We start from the raw sequence: 14,765 nt of genomic DNA, 5'->3' as shown, positions 1-14,765 counted from the left end.
GCGTTTTCAGATGATCAGCTATTTTTTATAGCTGTTCCCTGATGTGTGTGTGTGTGTGTGTGTGTGTGTGTGTGTGTGTGTGTGTGTGTGTACTCTAGATATAATCCCTAGATACTTTGTATCAGGAAGGAAAAAGTGTGATTGGTGCAACTGTTATGATTCACTTTATGAAAACACAGCAGGAAGCCCTGTGAATTCAGAACAAGCCCAAATATATCTGTGCTTCTTTGATCTGGATCTGTTTGCCATCTTATTGTCTCTTGTCATTGGACTCTCCCTGGCCAGACAATGGAAGTCCTGCACCAGATAAGTGAGGAAACCAGAGACTCCTCATCCACTGTCATTACACCTGGGCTATTTTTGAAGCTTCCCTGCCTGGTGTGCAGTATGTCAGTGCACTTCAGGTGACTCTTTTATGCAGTGATCATACAGCAATTAGACCCAAGATTAAATTGTATGTTCCATCTGGTGCAGAAGCTTTTGGCACATCACATGATTTATCCAGATCTCATCACTTAGATGAATCATAGATTTTGGAGCTCATTATTGAAACCAGGCCTCTTTGCTTAACAGGGATTTGTAGTACCTTGTAATTGGTGTCTGACGTCACTTATGGACTGTGGAGCTGATGCTTCCACCCACAGAAGCATTCTTTTTTTTACCAACTACTGATAAGTTATACAGATACAGGCAGAAATCTCATTCAGTATAACGGGAAAATTCAGAGCGCAGCTTTGACTTTGTCAAAATACGTAGATTATCCGCATTGAATCGCTACGCTGCAAGTTATCCGATTATTAATGTAAACAGCACACACTGTTTTCCTATATTGAATCTATTGGATGTGTCTGCATCAGAAGGTTTGTATATGAATAATATTGGATATCAGCATCAGCCCAGAAATTCTTATCTCAGTGCACCTCTACAAATAAAATTTTAAGTAAAGGTTTGGAAAGAAATTGCATCAATAAGTCTGAATTTTGCTTGAAAGTCCGAGCTTCAACGTGTTTTTTTTTTTTTTTTTTCCCCCCTCATCATCAGATTACTAAAGTACATAACATTGATTTGCCAGTTTAAAATGCTACACTGAGTGAATTACATGCAATCAATGATCCAATCATGATCAGATTTCTGTATTCATCTGATTATTCAAAAGGCCATGTAAACAACATATTCAGATTTCCCAGATTGGAGTAAGGTGTGAAAATCCAAGAGCTGGATTTTAGCTCAGTAATTAGATTTCTTAGTGCTTGTAAACCCTTACTCTGATTTCTTTCGGAAAACAGATGGCAGTACTGGAAATGAGCAAGCAGTGTTACTGCGAGACGCCAGCAAAACACGATCAACGTGTTTACGTGCACTTGAGTAATGACAAAATATGATTTTCTGCAGTTATTGGATTATTAAGTGCATGTGTCTGTAGGTTCACTGGATGTTTTAGTACATCATCGCGACCTTGGGTTCCCATCGCCACCACTGTAAAGAGATTCTACTCCGTTCTCTCTCTAGAACTGAGCATTTCACATCAGATCACTCTGAATGACTTTGATTACATCTCAGCAAATATTATGCAGAAAATTCTGCTTTAGTAATTCTCTACATCTTCACGTTGACCTACAGTATCTGCTCTACTCCTTCAAATGGAATGGGATTTTAATGTTAAGTTTTCCAACCTTGTCACAGTTGCTGTGAGAGAATAAAATGAAATTCTCTCATAGCAACTGAAAAAAAATGTGGGCGGAGCATGGATATGTCAGCTGAAGCATGGCTTTCTGGTGTGTATGTTTGAGAGATATAGAGTGAGAGAGTGCGTGTGTGTGTGTGTCAGGCCTGGAGATGTATAGTGCTGAATTTCAAGGTCTGATGGGTATTCATAGAAGTGACAGACTGCTATAGAACCCCACAGATGCTCAGCTCCCTGAGGTCTGCTGGTTCCTACCTTTCTAACCCCCACTCTCTCCACTGCACTGTCTATTTAGCTCAGTCCAGCTCAAGCCTGCTACTTTGATTCTGTACAATTTCCCAGCCTGAAGGAAGAGAAGTGGAAAAGCTGAGGCTTTTTTTTTTTTTTCTGAGCATCTTATGCATGCTGTGGTGCCTGGGGCCTGTAGTGCGGATGCTTTGGCAGGCAGGCTCGCCATCATGGAGTGATCATTTTCATAATGGACTTCATTGCTGTTTGTAGCAGTTCTCTCAGGAGGCCTGGAGAAATGTCTGTAGGGCAGTGATGAGAAGGGGACCGCAATCACACACCCTATAATTGGTAGCTTAATAAAAATGAAGGGCCAGAGCCTGCATGGGTGCTGTGATGTGGCTCTCAGTAGAGCTGGGTTGTAGTAATAAAATTCAGTATCACAATATTTATCCAAATGTATCTAAATTGCATTAATAAACCTATGGAGCCCGAGCTTCCTAAATACTACACTCTTAGCAAAAAGAGTTCTATACAGTACCATAAAAGGGTTCTATAATAGTGGAACCATTTCTGTGCTATATAGAACCTATATATAAAACCATCTGCAACACATTCATACATGCACAGGATTCTTGTAATGTTCATGGTTCTGTATTTAACCATTTACTTTAGTAAAGAATCCTTAAAGAACCATCTTTTTTAAGAGTGTAGTGCACAGTGGTCAAACCATATATATATATATATATATATATATATATATGTATATGTATATGTATGTCCACTCCACATTTCAGTCTTACAAGTTGGTTGCATGTATAAATAAATATGGAACACAGAAGATACACCAGAACATAAAAGCCCTTCTCTAATGACAGACTGTGTGGTTCATGTTTTGCAGTGTTCTGCATTGTTTAGTCAGGGAACTCATTTCTCTGGCACTTTTTTTTGTATAAGGTTGCTCCCAAGAAAATAAATAAGTCTGGTGGTAATTACTGCCACTTATTTTAAGCAGTAAACAAAAGTGTTTCACAACAGTACACATTGAACCCCCTTGTTACTGATTTATGTTTAACAGATGTTAATTTTTTCCTCAACACATGCCAGAAGTTACTAGTAGCGCTCCCCGTTATTAAGAAGTGTATTGAGGCACTTTGACCCTGGGTGCCACATGCGAGTGCAATATCATGCAGATGGGTACTAGATGGGTATAAGAGTTGCTTTTATTTTTAAGTAGTTTTTTTTTTTTTTTAAAGTTATGTAACCTGAACATGTACAGGTGTAAATGGTTTTGGGTGCAGAGCAGGAGCGTTTTTATCTTCACGGATGAGATTTAGGAATATAAAGGATTTTTTTTTTCAACAGAACAGCAGAAACTGTTCCAGTTTATGTCAGTATGTCTGATACCTTCTATGTGCAAAAGTATCCAAATGCAATTAGCGACCTCGCTCTGTCATTTTATGCGGCCGACCACTTCGTGGCTGATTTGCTGTCATTCCCGATCACTTCCACTTTGTTATAATCCCACTGACAGTTGGAAATTTCACGACCACGCTGGAATTCACTGAGGAGAGTAACCCATTCTTTCACAAATGTTTGTAGAAGCAGTCTGCAGGCCTAGGGGCTTGGTTTTACACTCCTGTGGCCATCGAAGTGAATAGAGCACCTGAATTCAATTATTTGAATGGGTGAGTGAATACTTTTGGCAATATAGTGTATATGGTTGTGGCACAAATAAGATTAGATAACGTAACGTGCAAACAGCACAAACCATTTAGTTGTGTGGCTGATTCAATCATGTTTGAAATGAAAATGAAAACCCTGGAGATCCTTGATCATGTTCCGCTGTCTAGAGCCCGGATAGCTCAGTCGGTAGAGCATCAGACTTTTAATCTGAGGGTCCAGGGTTCAAGTCCCTGTTCAGGCGAGTCGACCTTTTTCAGGGCAGTCGTAGGCTGGAGGTTAGGGATCTGGCCCTGTGACCAGAAGGTTGCCGGTTCGATCCCCAGGGCCGACAGTCCATGACTGGGGTGTCCTTGAGCAAGACACCTAACCCCCAACTGCTCCCCGGGCGCTGTGGATAGGGCTGCCCACCGCTCTGGGCAAGTGTGCTCACTGTCCCCTAGTGTGTGTGTTCACTAATGTGTATGTGGTGTTTCACTTCACGGATGGGTTAAATTCAGAGGTGAAATTTCCCCGGTTGTGGGATCAAAAAAGTATCACTTAACTTAACTTAACTTGGACCATCTGAAGTAGTCCACTTTGTTTTTCGAGGCAGTGGATGTAAACAAACTGGCCGCTCTTTTGCAGTTCGTCTAACATTGACACCAGAGCGATCGTTGCACCTGAGATGCCGCCTGACTCAGTCAGCTGCATAACACCATGCCACGGTTTCGGGACCTTGTGCACTACCAAGCCATTGACCAGCTGGCACTGAAGTATGAATGACTGGTAAATTTTCCAAATTCCAGCAGTGGCTGCCAATCAGACTCATGAATGTTTGTGTTGCACATACAAGAGTGATGACTTGCAATGAAGTTCGTTCCAAGTTCATTCTTATTTGATTTTCCCATTCCACCTTAAATAGCACAATATTTACACACAGTCACCTGCACTGGTACTAAATATAACTGTTGCTCCATTTAAGGTGGACTAGAAAATTCAGTCAGAAGGCTTCTGAATGAGAAACCAACAAGAAGCCTTGTTGAAATTCAATTGTGAAACAACACTTATTGTCATTTTTACTGGGCTTGCGGGGCTAGTGTTAGAATACAATATAGATAAAGATTGTATACGTTTGCTAAGATTGCTAAGTTTTGGTTTTACTATTTTGTGCAATAAAATAAATAATTAATTAACAAACGTGAAGGGACATCCACGAATGATAAACCACTGTTTCACGTGAAAAATGGGTTTACTTGTGCATCTTAAACAGTTCCATTTCAAAATATATGTACCAAAACCAACAGAAATCGAATTTTGTGCTGTGAATTTTTTTGGCTGTACCACCCACTACACTCACCGTCAGTACCTTACTGATGTCCTTAGCAATCAGATCCTCACAGCAATGTTCCAACATATAGTGCTAAGCCTTCCCAGAAGAGTAGAGGCTGTTAACTGCAGCAAAGGGGCACGAAGTCTCTGTTCATACCCTTCAATTCAGAAGAAACACTGATGTCTACGAACATTTAGAGATACAGAGTAGAAGAAATGGTTTCAAATTCAAGATGTTTTGATTTAGTTTCACATGCATAGGTCTTAGCCTGTAGAGGTTGCTACTGTTCTTATAGCCAGTCTTTGGAATGATATGCATGTATATTGTGCCTAAGACGTTACACAATCTAGGCTAAATGCTGTTTGATCTATAGATAGTAGCTTGCGCGTACACCCTGAGGGTAAGTCTCCTGGCCTGTTCTCAGTGTGCTGGTTCATGTGGGGGGATCCACTGGATTATCGAGGGGAGTGCTTCAGTGCGACAGACTCTGAATTACTGAAGCAGAGGAATAAAATGCAGAGCATGAAATTAGCTGTGGCTGAGAGCTAAATTGCCACTGTTCATTTCTTCTCCCCTCCTCCATACTCTCTCACATTTGACATTCAGTTATTGTATATTTTTCCTCTATTTGCTAAATGTGGGCTCTGCTTGCTCTCTCAGAAAATGGTAAAGCTAGCGTAGCATAATGCATATGCAAGCTGTTTTCCTTTGTGAGAGGTATTTTGTTTACATTTTTGGTGGAGGAGCACGGCCTAGCCTGCACGTCCATCTACACTCTTAGAATTTATTAACTCAGGGCTTCTCTGAAAAATAGCCCGATAATTGGCTGCAATGGCGAAATAAAGCATGCATTGTAGTAGCCGGCTTTTAGCTTCTCTCTACATTAATTAATGGGGATCTCATATGATGTGAACATAGCAGGAGCCTTTTTAAAATCCCATTATGGATTGCTGACAGCAGGCGTGCAGTGCTGACCAACAGCAGCTTTGGAAGAGAAAGCAAATGTTTATTTAGACTGACAGTTGTGTTTACAGCCATTTTGAAAGTGCTTATATTAGGCGCTGTACAGATTTCATTATCTTTGAGCACGCTGCCTGTCAGGAGGCTTTAAAGGAGGAAATTGACTCCTGATAAATATGTGCATAATGTTCCTCACTCTTCTTCATTGAAGTGCGAATCCAGAGCTGGATTTGGCCTGAGTGAGACATTTTTGAAAATGGGAGATCATTGTCAACAATTGTCTCGTCTGTCTACATCTCGAAGACAACAGTGTTGGACAGGTCTTTGTATTGTTTTCATTTGAAAGGTTTTCACAAGTTAAAGAATATCCTCTTTGGTTGAGTATGTTTTGTTAGTGATAGACTGACAGTATTTTTATTGTCTATAAATGACTTGTCTTTAAAAAAACACAATGCAGCGTCAAACAGTCACAGTTTTATAGAGTTCTACGCCTCAGTCTAGACCTTCAATTCACAAAGATCATGCCATTCGTATTTCTGCGTGCGCTGTTGAGTCACAAGCAGGAATAACTACTGAAACCATTTCCTCAACTTAATAACAGTTCATACAGGCCACTCTCCCAAACAGCTGCTTCGTTACAGTCATGCAGACGCCCCTCTAGGCACTCAAAGCTCTTGATTGGCAGAGACTCATTTACCGTGTGTCTCGGTTTGAGGACGGCTTTCAGTGCTCTTTGCCCTGTCTACACTCTGAAGTGCCTCCCTTCTTAAATGAGAGTGAAGAATATGGATATGTGGCTAATTAGCGAAGACGGGTGATAGGCTAAAGAAAAGGCACTGATTAAGTTAGAGCTATAGCATCCCTGGGCGTTCATTTTACTGTCTGTTTACTGAATTCATTTCAGATATTGTAAAAGTTAAAGCTTTTGCAGTGTAGTATATTGCATTGGTGTATATACAGCAGTTAGTGTCCTAAAATAGTTGGCTGTTTAAATAGCTACATGTCCGGCCGGACACTGAAGGACGACTGACCGTCGAGCTCTCCTGCTACCCACTTCAGACCAGCTGCCCACGCCCCAGCTACCACCACCTACCTTGGATTAGCTGCCCAGCCTACACTGATGTTCTCATGGGGTCCTAGCTATTACTACTACTAATACTACTGCTATTAATATTAGTAGTATAATCACTTGTAGGTAGTTTGACCAGAGGAGGATGGGTCCCCCCTGGTGAGCCTGGTTCCTCCCAAGGTTTCTTCCTCAGTTCTGAGGGAGTTTTTCCTTGCCACTGTTGCCCCTGGCTGGCTCACCTGGGGGTATTTACATTTTTTACATTCTTGTTAAAACTCTGTCTTTTCTGGAATTCTGTGAAGCTGCTTTGTGACAACATCTGGTGTAAAAAGCGCTACAAATAAATTTGATTTGATTTGCCCAAGGACTCTTATTGGTATAGTGTAGAGTGTTTACCCAGGCTTGAACCCCAGTTTACAGCGTAGAAAGCAGAGGTGTTACCCACTACACTATACCAACCATACTTTAAAGTAAATCATAAATTACTTTTTAGTGTGAATGATTTAGCTAACTCGTACAATGTATTGCAACTAGTTGCATGACAGTTTCTCTGGGTAAAGGCAGCTTTAGACTAATAATTAAGGGCCTGTTAATAGCAATAATGAGTGTAAAGTACTCAATTTTATAGCAAGTTCAACCAAAAAAACAAAACTGAGCTTTCGTTAACTTGTTTGTTTATATCCCTTGTCATGTTAAGCTTGATTTTAGCGTTTAGGTTAATTTGGAAAAATACTGAAAAAACTGAGCTGAACCTGATATTGTGACCGTTTTATACTGTAACATATGTGTACTAATTTTGTGCTAATATAAATAATATAAAGGGCATTCAATAAAACATTCATGGCTTCTTTGCATTACTTTTTTCTATATTTTGCTGATTTTTTTTTTTTTTTTTTGTACTCATATTATATTTGTGTGGTAATGTGCCAAAACCATTTTTGCATGACCACTTTCAAGTCTTTTTGAATTCAGCTGGCTGTTTTTGTTACACTGCCTGTATGGTTGATATGTGTAAATGAGCTCTTTTCTGATTGTACTGTATTATGATTCATTCTTAAAAGCAGTCCAGGCTGAAACATTCCTTATACCTTCCTCAAATGGGTGGGGCTAAACTACTCTAGGCTAAATAGTAGGATATATGTAAATGTATTAGGTTTTGTGACATCACAGAAATGAATGGTGGAGTGAATACAAAACAGTCTCCTTATGCTGCTTAGTTAATAAACAATGTTTATTTAGTACGTCAGCCTCTTTTATTTAAAACATTTTGGCCCTTTTAAATGTGGTTCTACTGGATTCCTGGTAATGTTTTTGTAATTTGTTTGTAAATTCCAGATTTCTGATTGCAAAACTCAAAAGAACTAAAAACCATGATGCGTATTGTGTATGATGAAAATGTTATCAAGCGTTGTAATGATATATTTTTTCATATACATTTTTTTTTCTTATCAAAATGAATTTGTATTCCAGCAAATTTTGGCCTGGTGCTCTGAAACAGTGGGAGAACCAAGAGCCATAAAGAACCAGGATGGTACTGGCTGGCCATATGCCTGTCCTGCTTTACATATTTGGCCATATTCTACAAACTCCTGGGGCTTCAGTCCATCATTGCAGTCTCTCGGGCCCTTTTTTTCTACTGGTCACACCTTCTGAGAGGGAGTAGAGCACCTGGGAGGTACACATAGCGGCAGGGACTGTTAAACCTTCAAATTAAGTTACCCTTGAGTGAACGGTGTGCAATGGGAGGTGGCTTTTAAAATCACACGTGTCGTCATGCGTATGAAGGCTTGGGAAGGGGAAAAGATTCCTGTCCACCTGGTTAATGCTGTGCAGATGTTTGGGAAAGCTGCTGATGTAGGAAGGAAGGAAGATGGAGTCTCTGCTCTGCTCTGCGCTTCGCTACCCTAGCTCCTTCTTCCATGCCGAGTGCCCGAGAACACTGCACGGTGCAGGAATGCGTCGTTCTCCCGCCTTTTTACGCTGCGGCAGAAAACATTATCCTCAGTTTGCGCACCACAGAGAGCCACTGTAAATCAGCTGCTGGTTAGGTTGCACCAGTGCATGAAATGACCACAGTAATGAATTTCCAGGAGAAACATTAGCATGCTCCCGTCTCTGTATTGCACTCTGCTGTCGAGCAGGTGTTTGAGCAGGTATCTCTCTGGATACACCGCAGAACAAACCGGCAAAGTGGTTAACGAGGTGATTGTAATGGAAAGGGCAGTGAGTAGTTATGTAACGATACACTCAGGACTTCACATGCACTTCACATCCTGATACAGTCTTCAAAATGTAGCGTGATACAATACCATTATTCTTTGAAAGGAGCAACACCTGCGTTCCTGGTGCAGACTTTACTTATTTAATGTTGACCCGAATTTGATCACTTTTTGTCTCATGTGGTTTCATTTTGCCATGTTTATCAATGTTTCCACCGCAAATGCTTAGCCATATGTATTGTTCAGTGTAGGGTTGCACCAATGCTGATGCTGTATCGATGCCGATGCTGGCGATGGGGATGCTGATATCGTGAATTCGTTTCTGACACGCGTCTGCCTCTGGATGGAACTTAACATGTCGTGGTGTAGATTTGATGAGCAGTAGTGAAAGTGCTCATAGCAAAATCAGTAATTCCAGTATTTTGTAGGAAGGCAGTTGAGGGGTATAGCAGTTGGAAATCTTCTGAACATACTGCTTTCACTGATATGCCACATTCAACAAGCATGTAAACAGAGTAGAACACACTAAGTGGAGCCCAATTTTTATTTTATGCACAATAAAATGTAATAAACAATAAAATTATGCACATAACCTTTACATTATGTTGTTAAATATATTAACAAAAGAAGGTATAATTTAGACTGTATAATATAGAAATATCAGGACTTAGGAAGCTAGTTGGGTAAAGAAGACTTAGTGTCAGTGCTCAGTATCGACCGATTCTTAGGAGTCAGTTATCGGAGTAGCAGAAGGGAAAAAGTGGGATCTGTCTCCATGTCCTGTCTCATCATAGTATTTAAACCTTTCTGATTTGCGACGAGTTTGAGAGAGAGGTATAGAATTCAGAGAGTTTCACAGAACAAGTCACACCGGTTACTGCTGCACATGGAAAAAGCCAACCGAAAGAATATTTTCAATACTTAATATTACGTGAACTGTCAGGTCTTTTTAAAAGATTTCTATGGATGGAAAACAGTGGATGAGCCTACAGAAACGTTCCCATCAAGTAACTGGGTAACAGCCCATTCTGCTAAACAAGCGGCGTGAACAGTTCCCTCTTAAAATCTAATAATATTCCTGTTAGTTATTATAAATAAAAGCATACTGCATATGCAGTGTCATGGCCATGAGCAGGTGAAGTAGTCACCTGTCATTGGTCCCAAAATGATTATAGCTCCCCATATTCGTCCTCATGGGCGGATCTGTGCTCTGATGTCCAAATGCACTGCATCAGAAACAGGAGGATTCTTAGAAACCATTTGCCGTTTGCACTTTATAGGCCATGAAGGCTTCCATGATCTAGCTTTATTTCTGCCCCACAGCCAGTGCTTTAATTATGGCTCTGAGTCTCCACTGCAGGAGAAGATAGACCCGACAGGCAGACCTTCCTAACACACAGAGATTAGTCTGAGGAATAGGCTGTTTCACGCACTTACAGAGGAGACTAGTCAGCCTGCACTTCTCATGGCTGTGCTGCTTACGGCTCGACTGGTTTTAAAAACCTTTTGAAGCCCATGTAGTCATACAAACCCTGTTTCTGTATATGTGTTTAGGTTTCGTCACATATGACACATACTGTATAGTCATATACAAATGTTTGAACACCGCTGGTCAAGTCACAATTTTTACTAATTTTCCCAGTTTTTTTTTTTTTTTTGCAAACTTTATTACACAATTTCTGTTTGTGTAGTTTAAAAACTGGAAAAATAAAACCTAAATTATGGTTTATATTATGTATTAAAGTATTACATTATGTATTTTACACAGGCCACTTTTTTTTTTCTAAAATGTACATTTCAGCAAAGAAAGAGGAATTGTACATTAAAATGTGTGTTTTCTGTAGAAGATGTATTGACTGTCACTTAAAAAACAAACTAAATGATATTTGACCCAGGCGCTCAGGTTATGGTGTAGTATACTATGCAGTGCTGGATGAAGTACACAAACCATGTACTTGAGTTAAAGTAGAGATACCCAAGGTAAAATATCACTCCAGTAAAGGCAGAAGTTCCTCCCTTTAGACCTCCACTTGAGTAAACGTACAAAAGTATTTGCCTTCAAATGGACTTGCTTTACTCTCAGGTTCATAAATGAGTTCCTTTACTATGTTGATCTGTAGGTCTCTGTTCAGAAACATAAACCAGCCCAAACTAATAAAATCTACTATAAAATCTTCAATTTTAAATGTAATCACTACATGTAATATTTCTCATCATGAGATTTTTGTAGTCATTATTTAACTTAATTCTAGATCCCATACGACTGTGTTCAGTGCATTCTTAGAAAAACGTGTTCATATGTGTGTATGTACTAATAAGAGGTTCTGTGGCATGTATAGTGGAACTCATTTGGTGCTATAAAGAACCATATACAGCAGGTATATCATTAATAATAATAATAATAATAATAATAATAATAATAATATATTTCTTTGAGTATCCTGCCTTCTGCCCGATGACTGCTGGGATAGGCTCCAGCACCCCCACGACCCTGAGGGAGAAGCGGCTTAGAAAATGGATGGATGGATAGATGGATGGATGGATGGAGTTCATTGATTTATCATATTGCTTTTAATATCAAGCCCTTGGTTGGAGAACCCCTGTGGAAAGGTTCTCTGTAGACTCTGTAGAGATTGTGTATAATCTTATTTCTGTTTCTTAGTCCAAACGTTGTGCAAACTTAGTACAAAAGTTTTGTGTGCACAGTCCATTTTAGGGGCACAGAGACCTACATTTAGAAATGCCAGCATCTGGCTTGTTCTAACCACAGGCTACCGTGACTTACTTTGCATTTCAAGTTGTCTTTTTAAAAAAGGTTCGGATTCCGGAGTGCTCCACAAAACAACTAAAAGTTTGAGGGAAAAACTGAATCATGGATTTTAAAGACCCTGTTCTAACGAGTGACCTCTTATCCTTCTAATGTTGAAAGTAGAGTAATATATCATGATATTAATTACTGTAGCGCTCACACAGATGACCTGTTTCATTTTTTCAAGAGGCACAGCGAAAATTACAGGTGGGATCCACATCTGAAGCGTTTGTAATGAACCAAAGAACAAGAAGAAAAGGACACAGATTCACTAAATGGTGTGAACTTTACAAGCAAAACTGCTGTGAATACCAACTAAAATTAGTAACTCTTAAGGCAAGCACTCTTCTGTGCTTTCTCTCAGCTGTAGGCCTAATTACCCTGCTGGTAGCTAACCTTTTAGCAGCACTTGGTTTTCCCCAGTGTCCAAGTGGATGTCTGCCTTTTCTTCTTGCTAGCAGAAGCTACACTGTCCTCATGTGGTTCCCCACCTACTGTCCTCCTAGTCTTTTTGTCCGTATGCTTCCTTTTTTCCTCTCATACTCTGTTCATCTTTTCCCCTCTCACTTTTAAGATCCAGATAACCTCGATTTTGGGTCAAGATGGCAAGAGGAAGAGATTTAAGTGACTATGAAAGAAGGTTCATTACTGGGACACGGCTGGAGCTTCAGTCACAAAGACTGACCTGGCCAGTCTTTCGGTAGAAATTGTGGCTAAAGTGGCATCTGCATTTAGGTCTATGGGACAGGCATCAGTAACAGGGTTGGAAATTATGATTGAAAATATACATGCAGTGACCTGTAGTGCTTGTGCATTAATATGAAATACACCGATCAGGCATAACCTGATATACCAATTATGACCACCTCCTTGTTTCTGTGCTCATTGTCCATTTTATCAGCTCCACTTACTATATAGGAGCACTTTGTAGTTCTACAGTTACAGACTGTAGTCCATCTGTTTCTCTGATACTTTGTTACCCCCTTTTACCCTGTTCTTCAGTAGTCAGGGTCACCATGGACCCTCACAGAGCAGGTACTGTTTGGGTGGTGGATCATTCTTAGCACTGCAGTAACATTGGTGTGGTGGTGGTGTGTTATTGTGTGTTGCGCTGATGCGAGTGGATCAGGCACAGCAGTGCTGGAGTTTTTAAACACCTCCGTGTCACTGCTGGACTGAGAATAGTCCATCAACCAAAAATATCCAGCCAACAGCGTCCTGTGGGCAGCATCCTGTGACCACTGATGATGGACTAGAGGATGACCAACACAAACTGTGCAGCAGCAGATGAGCTGTCGTCTCTGACTTTACATCTACAAGGTGGACTGACAAAGTAGGAGTGTCTAATAGAGTGGACAGCATTTCTTATGTAAACTGCTCTGCCTCAACATACTCATAACCTGGCCTCAGTCTGTTATGCTCCTTCATTTGACCTCCCATATACTGCCTTGTCTTTCTGTATGCATTACTGTGCTCTTGTTGTCTGTGTTCGGTGTGTTATCTATGTACCTTGAATTGTAAGCGTCTTTGGGTCCTTGATAAAGCGCTATATAAAAATAAAGAATTATTATTATTATTATTATTATTATTATTAGTCTCCAGCAGCACTGCTGTGTCTGATCCACTCGTACCAGCGCAACACACACTAACACACCACCAACAGGTCAGTGTTACTGCAGTGCTGAGAATGATCCACCACCCAAACAGTACCTGCTCTGTGAGGGTCCAAGGGGGTCCTGACCATGAAGAACAGGGTAAAAGGGGTATCAGAGAAACGGATGGACTACAGTCTGTAACTGTAGAACTATAAAGTGCAGCTATACAGTAAGTGGAGCTGCTAAAATGGACAATGAGCGTAGAAACAAGGAGGTGATCATATTGTTATGCCTGATCGGTGTATTTCAAATATGTGAGAAACATTAAAATCAACAAAACTTGATTTGAGGCACAAAAATTCACATAATATATGCACTTCATGTATGTGATCTACCTGCTTTAGTGCACAAACTCTGTTGTTTTCTCAGAGAGAAACTTTTAATTTAGCCTCATCTCTTAAAGATCTCTTTTCTTCCTGAGGAGGAGAGAGTTTGAAGGAAAGTTTATCGATTAGTGATCCAGAGTGAGTGGAATAATGAAGTGTGGGGTTGCATTGCCCAGCCTGTTTCGCTCCATATGTATCCTGTGATGTCTGCTTTCGTTAATTGGGCATCGTACAAACACAACTGACTTTGGTGCATTTGATCAGCTGTGTGGTTGCCATGGGCCTCCTGGACATGGATCGGGTTCTGTTTCCTCATTAAAGAGTTGATTAAAAGCCATTTTATCCTTTATGTCTTCTTATGATCATCAGTAGTAAATGCCCTGAGGTGTATGGCTTCAGGATGAGCTCACCATAGTGGAAAGCATAAATGCGCTCAGTGTTTCTAATTTACACACTTTTACATTTTCCTCAAATGTACAGGCAAAAGTCAGGCGCCAAGATGGCAGCTGCTACTGTTTTTAGCTATGCAGCATTTTTCTCAGTTTTTGACATAATTTGAAAATGTCTGTTGTTCTTTACATTGTAGGTAAATTTCATGAAGAATAGACCAAAATAAATGGCTCAAAATGAATTGGAAAAAATTCTGGTTCCATTGATTACTTTAAAAGTAAAGTATTTTTAAAGGGTTTTTATTATTAACCTGTTTTTCCCACCTCCTGTAAAGTTACTGTTTTGAGGTTTTCTTCAATTCTTCTATTAACTAACTAACTGCCTCAAACGCCTAAACATTTGTTTAAAAAATATTAATCTTGGCAAAACA

The 14,765-nt window shown here is 40.1% G+C and overlaps 1 protein-coding gene and 1 non-coding gene across 4 annotated transcripts in view; both read left to right on the top strand.

Moving 5' to 3' along the window:
- Positions 1 to 14,765, top strand: part of adck1 (aarF domain containing kinase 1) — a 232,113-nt gene that overhangs the window by 29,228 nt on the left and 188,120 nt on the right. The window lies entirely within an intron of this gene.
- On the top strand, positions 3,767 to 3,839 carry trnak-uuu. Its single transcript has one exon. It is a non-coding gene; the product is annotated as a tRNA-Lys (tRNA).

The sequence above is a fragment of the Pygocentrus nattereri genome, chromosome 10, assembly GCF_015220715.1.
Source record: "Pygocentrus nattereri isolate fPygNat1 chromosome 10, fPygNat1.pri, whole genome shotgun sequence".
In the NCBI taxonomy this organism is placed as follows: Eukaryota; Metazoa; Chordata; class Actinopteri; order Characiformes; family Serrasalmidae; genus Pygocentrus; species Pygocentrus nattereri.
Note: the sequence above shows the minus strand (reverse complement) of the source record. Positions and strands in the feature narration are given on the sequence as shown.